Raw genomic sequence first — 8,818 nt, 5'->3', positions numbered from 1 at the left:
CTTTTTAGTACTGGCTTTTAAAAAAAAGAACACATTCTAAAACTCAAACGGTGCTTCTCTAGGGCAGGCTCTGAGTTGCAGGAAATTAATGTAGAGCAAGAACTCAAGACACTAGCAGCATTACTTTGCTTGTAGAGCAGCAAGAGGCTTTTTTAAAATGGGATTTCAATATCTTTTCAAAAAAACCATTTTTTTAAAAAAAAATTAAAACCCACCAGCTAGAACTTGACACCAGGCTATTTTAGAACTTTATTCCCTGTTATCGGCATAATTCCAGAAAGATTTGTTGTTGTATTTTGGGGAGGGGGGAGGAAGGAGGGGGTTGTTTTGGGGGGTTTTGTTTGTTTGTTTTTTCCTTTTTTTATATTTAAAAAAAAATGTTACTTTTCTGTATGATGTGCATGCAAATTTACCGTAACTCTTTTTCTTAAAACTTTTTAGTGCCATTTCTAGTATATTCCTGTAAATGTCAGTTACTGAAAAACGAGTCAATGTAAGTAGTTTTAGCTTGTTTATTGCAAATGCTGGCCTCAACACAACAGAATTTAAAAAAAAAAAAAAAGGGGGGGGGGGGTTAGAAAGTAATCTTCGATGTGACTGGTAATCATGGACCCCATTCCCGGGGCATTTGTTTTGTTTTCATAATAAAAAAAAAAAAAAAAGTGCTGGCCTGTCCCACTCGAAACATTTCTTTTCCTTCCCCTTCCTAGTTCCCTGAAGCTGTGGACAGCTGCAACTGTTATAGCACTTTTAAAGTGGTATAAACATTTTTATGCTGCTATAAAAGGTGAGTGGACAAGCACGCGTGCTCACTGAGCCACTACCAAACTGGCTGAAAGCATGCTGGGAAAAATCAGGTATTACTTTGTGCAGTTATTTCCCAAATGATGTCTGTACACTTGTCACATTTGTCTATGACAAGGAGCCCAGTTGGTCCTCCAGGTATCCCACAGTGCAATGTTCCTGTCTCCCCTCCCTGCTCCAGTCCCACAAATGGCTACAAGCTGCTGCTCAGTGACTAGAGCCAAACTCTCCTGCTCCAGGATCATACGTCACACACAAGTCCAATTGTTTGGGGCCCTCTTTTAGCAAACCCCTTCAGTCAAGTCGGCAGTTCTGCAAGTTAGAACTGTCAGCCATGTCTTTGGTGCCCAAACTAATGTTTGCTTGTTTTTAATAGCAAAATAATAGGGTTTGTTATTTCACTGGGACCTACTGAAAACAAGGCACAGGCAGTTTCTGCCTTGGTATGACAAGGTGAGATCAATGCAAGCCTGCCTGGATTGCTGTGAAAGCTGCAGGTTTTGTCTTTACCAGGCATTTACAGATCTAACATGCATTGGGAGCACGGGTACACACACAGTACTGAGAGGGAATGGGAACATGCATCTTTTCATCCTGGAGTAAATGAAAATTGCCTAATGGTGCCCAACCCACTTTGAACCAGCCCAAACCCAACCCCATCTGATGATTTTACCAATGCTGGCCCCACTTTTGAACAGCAACAGCTGCAGTATTGGTTGGCCTGGTCTGTTCTGCAGCCACAGTCCATATTGCTGCATAAGTCCTGCTGGCCCCAAAACAGGTGAGTGCTTTTCCCCAATCATTTGAAATGCAGTCAGTGGCAGGGTGGGACATCAGTAACTGTTTAGCCACCTGCCTTCAGTTAAGGGGGTTATCAATATCTAGTGACTGAAAGAATCAGTACTGGAACCCACGCACCTACCTAAAGCCGCTAAATCTGGTTTGCCTGTTGGTGGTAACTCAGCTATGGCCATATGAATTTCCTTGACACAATGGGACTATTTTAGATCTTATTTTCAGGCATTTAAATACCACAAGAATAAGCGTAGTGGGGTTCTGCAAGAGTTTGTTCCCCATCCACATTTCCACCCAGTGGCTTAAAAGACCTTGGTCCATCTGCAGGTGAAGACATTAAAGAGGACACGGGCCTTATCCTTTCCTCCATTGATTTTTTTTATTAACTGCTTGTTATTTGGAAAATGTTGTGTGTTATTGTTGGTTGTTATTTGGTTCACACACTTTCTGGGAGGAAGCCTGTGTAGACTTTTCCCTTCTGATGCAGGAGAGCTGCTCCCATGGGATAAGCTGTCAAAGTCCTAACATTAGCCACATCCAGAGCTCAATCCTGCCAGCTGCTGAGCGCTCTAACTCTGACCCAGCTGGGCATCTAAGCACTTAACCTTAAGCCCACGAGTATTTTGATTGGTCAAAATTGAACATTCCCATCTATAAATTTAGGACTTCAGGAAAAGAAGGGATTTTAAAAGCTGTAGCTGCTTCATTGGACAATGACTCCCAAAAGGGTGCCCTGCTCGTTGGTTTGAAGCATGTCTGTACATGCTTTCCTGGAGGAAGCCTGTAGACTGATGGGACGGAACATTTTCTGCTGCAGGGAGGTGTCAGATGCCTATCGTACAAATGCGGCATACAAGCCCAGAGCCTGAAGGGAGCTTCCCAACGCTTGTCAGACAACCTCAGTCAGTGCCCAGCTGAGTGACAGCGACAAGATTCAAGTTGTCCTAGTTACAGACAGTTGATTGTAGAACATAACGTCTGATAAGTCCCTTCAACGACAGGCTCAGTCCAAGTTCCCCTGGCCTGCTGTGCCTAGGAAGCAGCAGTGGAATTGCAGTGGGTTGGATTTCACTAGATCAACTCTTTGGAGGATGCCAGTTGTAGCTCCATTGGCTACAATGGGGCTCTGCCTCCTTACCCTGGTGCAGGACCTAGCTCTCTCTGCCTGCTGATGGCTTGAAGGACATATGTCCCTCGTGTCTGCTCTCATGCAAAGAGCTGGCAGTGAAGATGCCCGTACCTTCCTCTGAGTTGTTTCTCCATGTATCACTATTATGATTCTTCCTGCAGACTATGAGAGGGGTCAGTGATGGGCATCACATGGCTTCCAGCCAGTTCAGCAGAATCACTGTGACCTTCTCACCGCAGACCTTGGTGCTCACGTGGGAAGCGGCGACAGCAAGGGGCTCATGTGAAATCCCAGGTCAAGCTCTTCAGGAAACCGTTGGGCTGTCGAATCGAGATGCAGTGGCGATGCAACCGAAACATCACCAAGGCTCCAGTCTCATCCACACATTTCCAACCATCCCAGGTAAGCCGGCTTGCAGCTCTCAGTTCTGACTGGGGGTTTGCCGCAACATTAAGATGCCAACAGGTGTACCACTAGCTCATGCAGCTCCTAATTGGGTTTGCCTGCCTATATACTTGGCCTTGGCCAGTACTCTGAGTTGTAATATATCTATATATCAATCAATATACATCTATATCTAATAATCAAATGCAGCAAAGCAGTTTACTGGAAAACAAAAGAACAGCTGCTGTCAGTGATGCATTCCAGTCACTTTAATTAATTTCATCAGGAAATGACAACAGCATTTAAAACAAGCGAGTCTACACTATATAACAGACGCATAGAAACTCTCACTCCATATCAACCTTACCACCAAATCTGCTGTGACAAACAGCACAATGGTATTACGCTAAGTGATGGGGAGAAACGTACTGTCACGTGGAAAACAACACAGTGCAGCTGCCCTCAGCTGTCATGTGAACCTCCATCCCAGTCACTAGTGTACGTGCTAAGCGTTGCACCCCTGCACAGGGCCAGTTAGGAGGGTGGAATAAGTGGTATTTTGACTTGGCAGCCAAGTTGAAACAAAAGGACAAGCAAAACGAAGAGCTTGGGGTGGACCTTCCAGCCTTACTTCCTATGATCGCACCAAAGGCAATGTTAATACAATCTTTCTGAAAGTTTCTAAAACTTTCTGAAATGAGGAAAACCTCTGCATTAGCAGGAGTAAGCCCAGAGGAAGCTTTGGGCTCTGAGGGTGTATCACCATTTAGAAGGGTTGATCTGTTTGCTTCCCCTAGGCCCTTAGTGTTGATGCCCATACCTGTCTCCGAGTTGTTTCTCTGCGTGTCACTATTATGATTCTTCCTGCAGACGGTGAGTGGAGGTCAGTGATGGGCATCATGTGGCTTCCAGCCAGTTCAGCAAAATCACTGCAACCTCCTCACCGCAGACCTTGGTGCTCACATGGGAAGCAGTGACAGCAAGGAGCTCTTGTGAAATCCCAGGTCAAGTTCTTCAGGAAACCTTTGGGCTGCTGAATTGAGATGCAGCAGCAATGCAACAAGCACCACCAAGGCTATGGTCTAAATGTTTCTAAAACATTCAGTCTTCAATATACCCCTTAGTTAACACTGCAAGGACTGATGTATATGCCCCAGTGTCCCAATTACTATGGGTACTGTGGGGTGAGCTAAATCCCTCCAGGATTCCCAACAGGGGAAAAGGAGGGAGCCTGCAGCAGCAGCATTAACTCCCTGGGTTCTGGAGCTGCATTAAAGCTGCAGCTCTGGCAGAGATTAACACAACTGCCTGTATGTTGCTTCAGTTTTTTATATTTGGCCCATGGGAAGCCAGAAAAGGCAGATTTGGCTACTGCCTGTTTTTGCAGGATAATCTTTTTTTTAAGAAACATTTCTAAGCAATTCCAAATGCTAACAGCTTGGGCTCAAACATTCCCATGACACCTGCGATCCCCAGCCTTATCCAATGGTTCTAGTCTAGGTGAGGACCCGACTAGATTGTTTCTCCTAGACAAGCTCAATTAAAAGTCTGAGCTAGGGGTGGCATCAATGGGGAAAATAAATTCAAACCTCAAACATCCTTGCAGGTTTAGTAAATTAAGACCCAATTTACACGCACAACTCATACCACCTTAATGATAGAGTTGAAAGGATACAATCCCTCTTCCTCTTTAATACTGGTGCTATTATCTTAGTATCAAGTGCTTATACTGGAAAAGCTATTCCTGTAAGGGACAGAAAGCTCCGCCAGTATAAGGTGCTTTTATACCAGCAAACATACATCCATGCTAGTAGGTTGCACTAGTTTAACTATTTCAGATAAAACATCCCTTATGGAAATATTTATGCAAGTGCCACATGGACGTGGGTACCAGGCACACAGAGCCTTGCTTGCAGGGAAGTTAATTTGTTCTTCCCTTGCGTCGACTTGGGTAGCTTGGTCCCCATCACGTAGGAGGCAGCAGTAGTAGAGTGTGACACTTAAAGCTACCACCATTTTTTTGTTAATTTGAAGAAAACGTGCCTAAGGCTTCTAGCGGGCTCCTTCACGTGTTCGCTGCCTACAGGTATCTGGCATTAAGCCACCCCAGTTACATAACCGTGCAAAACTTGGACTGCCCGGTATCTCTGGAGACATCGAGCTTGTTCTTGTCCCGTACCAGGATAGCTTCATTGCCGTACTGCGAGTACCACATGCTCCGGCTCCGACTTAAATAGGTAGCTGGGGGGCCGGATTCCAGCTGCTGCTGCTGCTGCTGCCAGATAAGCAGTGAGGTGTCTCTGTATCGCAGCCTGGCATAGCTTTCGGATAAGGCTTTCTCAGCTAGTGGCACCCGGCCATTCATTACTCTGCTTGTCGTGTGCTCTGCAATACCTGCTCCCGTGTGCGGGGATGGATCCGCTGGCTAATCCCTGGGCATGTGTAGGGATAGGACTCCTGTGCGTGGAGGAGAAGGGGAATCTCCTTGGGATGGGGTTTGATGCGTAAATCAGCATGTGCAGAATGGTGCCCGATAGAGGGCACTGGTGACACACCAGCTCTTGTGTGTTACAGTAAGCACCGTGCCTCCGTCGGTGCAACCACAGGACTTTGGGAAGGCCTGTGCTACAGAACGATGACAGCACTAGACTGTTTCTTCTTGCTGAGGATTAATGCACTGGCCACTGCATTGCCAGCAACAGCTCTCCGGGAAGGAGAAATTGCTACTGAAGCAGAGGTTGACAGCCTAACAGCGGGCTCGGCAAAATCCTGGCTTGTTAAACAGCTCAGAGATTTTCAGAGATTTTAATTCGCCAACTTTGGGTGTTTCTGCTTCTGCAAAGGAGGGAGAGGCTTCAATTATCCAGTGAGATCTTGGAAGTCGGCAGTCCAGGCCCGGGCCCAGCTGTTGACTGGACTGGCTGCGCTGAAGCTGGATTTTGCTGCTAAGCGGGGCCTGAGTTACCTGGGAAGCATCAAGTAACGAAGTCCCCTGGGTCTGGTCGATGCAGGGCGCTTTAAGCAGCCGGCTTTGGTTACCTCCAGGCGACTGACTCTGGGTGAGTTATCCAGTTGCTGTAGCCAAAAGAGACCTTCCTGGGAGAGAAAAGGCAAGAGGACGAGTGGATGCCTTAGAGGACAGTCGTTGCAGGCCAATTCGTGGGCTGCTTCTCACTGCAGGCCCATAGCCCCCCAGGCGCTGCCCGCGCTCGGCTTCATCCACACTGCAGTGTCAACCTGGGGAGACGGGAGAACTGCTGCTGCTGCCGGCTCGTGCTGAAGGAGCTCATCCCAGCCGCAGCAGAGTGCCCCAAATCCCTCGGAGACTGCCCCCTCCCTGCCCCCAGCACCCCCAGTCCCTTTCGGGGGGCTGTTTGTTTCCTGCTCCCAACATCCCCAGTCCCTACCAGGGGGGTTGTTTCCTGCCCCAGCCCTCCCAGTCCCTGCTGGGGGGCTGTTCCCTGCCCCCAGCACCCCCAGTCCCTTTCGGGGGGCTGTTTGTTTCCTGCTCCCAGCACCCCCAGTCCCTGCTGGGGGGCTGTTCCCTGCCCCCAGCACCCCCAGTCCCTGCCGGAGGAGCTGTTTCCTGCTCCCAGCACCCCCAGTCCCTGCCAGGGGGGCTGTTCCCTGTCCCCAGCACCCCCAGTCCCTGCCGGGGGCTGTTCCCCGCCCCTTACCGCGGGCTGCCTGCCCCTGGCCCGGCCCGGCAGCCCGCAGCGGCGGCGGCCCGCGCGGTCTCCATGCCAGCGGCGAGCGGCGGAGCTCCGAGAGCATCAATGATGCGGGGAGGAGCCAGAGCGCCGAGACATCCACCGCTGCCGCCCCCCGCGGGGCTGGTGCCCGAGCTGCAGCCTCCGGGGTCTTGGGGGAAGCCCTTGCTGGGCCGCTCCCACGCCAGGGCACGGAGCAATGGGCTCCAGTTGCAGCAAGGGAGGTCGTGGTCGATGCTAGGAAAAACTTTCTGGCTAAGAGGGGGGTGAAGCGCTGGGACAGGCTACCCGGAGAGGTGGGGGAGTCTCCATCCTTGGAGGTGGTTAAGGCTTGGCTGGGGCTGGGGCTGGTCCTGCTTGGAGCAGGGGTTGGACTAAAGGTGACCTACCCTCACTTTGTAGGATTTAAAAAAACCGCGCCGCTCGCTGGTTCCCCACCCCTCAGGAAGCATCTAGGAGGAATACGGGTGAGGAGCAGCACAGCGGGGCAGGGGAGATGGGGGAGCCCAGGTCTGGTTTGTTTAAAAGAGAGACGTGCAAGGGAAGGGTTTAGAAAAGACCCATTGTGACTTTTCTGGGGTCTTTGCAGCAGAAAAATTGCTCTAGGATTATTCTGCTGTCAAAAATCAGGTATAAGCGAAAAGCCGGTGTTTTTCCAGGGGTGCTGTGAATCCAAAAAGGTTGAGAACCACTGGCTTAATAAAGGCAATTAGCCAGCAAGATGATCACGGGACTTGGGACAGCTCCCTGTATGTGCAGGCAGACCTAACAGAGGTGTATTTGGGGTCCCTGCTTCAAAGACCACCCCACGTGTTCAAAAATCATGAGCCGGGCCTCCTGAAATCCCATGGCTGACCGTTTCCATCCCAATGGGATGGAAATAATAGAGTTCAGGCTTTTTGTATTTGCTGTTTTGGGGTCTGAGCCTTTAGGGGGGTTGGGGCTGTGTTTTTCTTCCCAGCCACAAAGGCTGGGAGCTTATATTTTAAAAATGCCAAACAAACCTAGAAATCTGTGATTTTTTTTTTTTTCTTCTGTGGAATCACTTGACTCCAAGACCTGGGGCTTGTGGTGAGAGACTGCATCTCATGAGACTATGAGAGCTGGCGTGGCAGAGACGCGTAAGAAGGTGAAGAAGAGGAAAGAGTATTGGGGTATTCGGGGACCAGGAAGAGGATAGCTGTTTGTTGTTTTCTTAGGATGAGTATTTCTTTATATTAAGGCAGGACCTTCACACTCCATTAGGTCGTGTACACACACACGTGTGTGCGTGCACATAGTGAAGACAGTCCCAGCCCCTAAGCATTACAGTAAGCAGACCAGCAGACTAACGATGATGATCTCCATTCTGCACGTAGGGAATCAAGATATAGACAGACCATGCTGTTTATCACGGATGACATAAGGAGTCTTTGGAAGAACCGGAAACTTGAGTCTCTGGACAGAGTTTTAAGAACAGGAGCAATATCCTAGTGGTTTCCTTCAGAGATGCTCCTCAAGCATCATATCTGAAGCATGGGATGTCCTACGTAGTGGTCCTTTCACCACAGGTAGGAGCTGATTTGGGAAACGGTTGATATTAAGAGTCTCTGGCTAAGACTAAGTGGGTGACCTGAAGGATGGAGTCTGTTCCCTATAGCACAGTGATTTTCAACCTTTTTTTATTTGCAGACCCCTTTTGGAAATTGCAAATGGAGGTGCAGACCGCTTTGAATTGTAAGTGTGGGTATTCACATACTTTTAATTGATCACAGTTGTCTTTCAGAGACCCCTTCGACATAGTCCGTGGACTCTTTGGGGGTCCACAGGCAACAGGCTGTAAACCACTGCTATAGTGAATGGACATTTAGATGCAACATTTGAAAGGTATCCAACGTCCAGTGAACAGGTGAAGAGGGTTTCTAGCGCAGACTGAAACTGGGCCGAGACATCAGACCAGTGGCAAGGTTGGTTGTGGACTACTCAATCTGGCATGCACAACTGTGTGTGATACTGG

General features: G+C 48.8%; 1 long non-coding RNA gene across 1 annotated transcript; it reads right to left on the bottom strand.

The window, feature by feature from the left end:
- Positions 1 to 5,127: 5,127 nt before the first annotated feature.
- Positions 5,128 to 6,870, bottom strand: LOC109293017. Its single transcript, XR_002096226.1, has 2 exons — positions 6,790 to 6,870; positions 5,128 to 6,208 (listed from the first exon to the last, which is right to left on the bottom strand). It is a non-coding gene; the product is annotated as an uncharacterized LOC109293017 (long non-coding RNA).
- Between the last annotated feature and the right edge of the window lie 1,948 nt (positions 6,871 to 8,818).

The sequence above is a fragment of the Gavialis gangeticus genome, unplaced genomic scaffold (genome assembly GCF_001723915.1).
Source record: "Gavialis gangeticus isolate Ggan-Ray unplaced genomic scaffold, GavGan_comp1, whole genome shotgun sequence".
Lineage (NCBI taxonomy): Eukaryota > Metazoa > Chordata > Crocodylia > Gavialidae > Gavialis > Gavialis gangeticus.
This window is presented reverse-complemented; position numbering and strand designations above follow the sequence as displayed.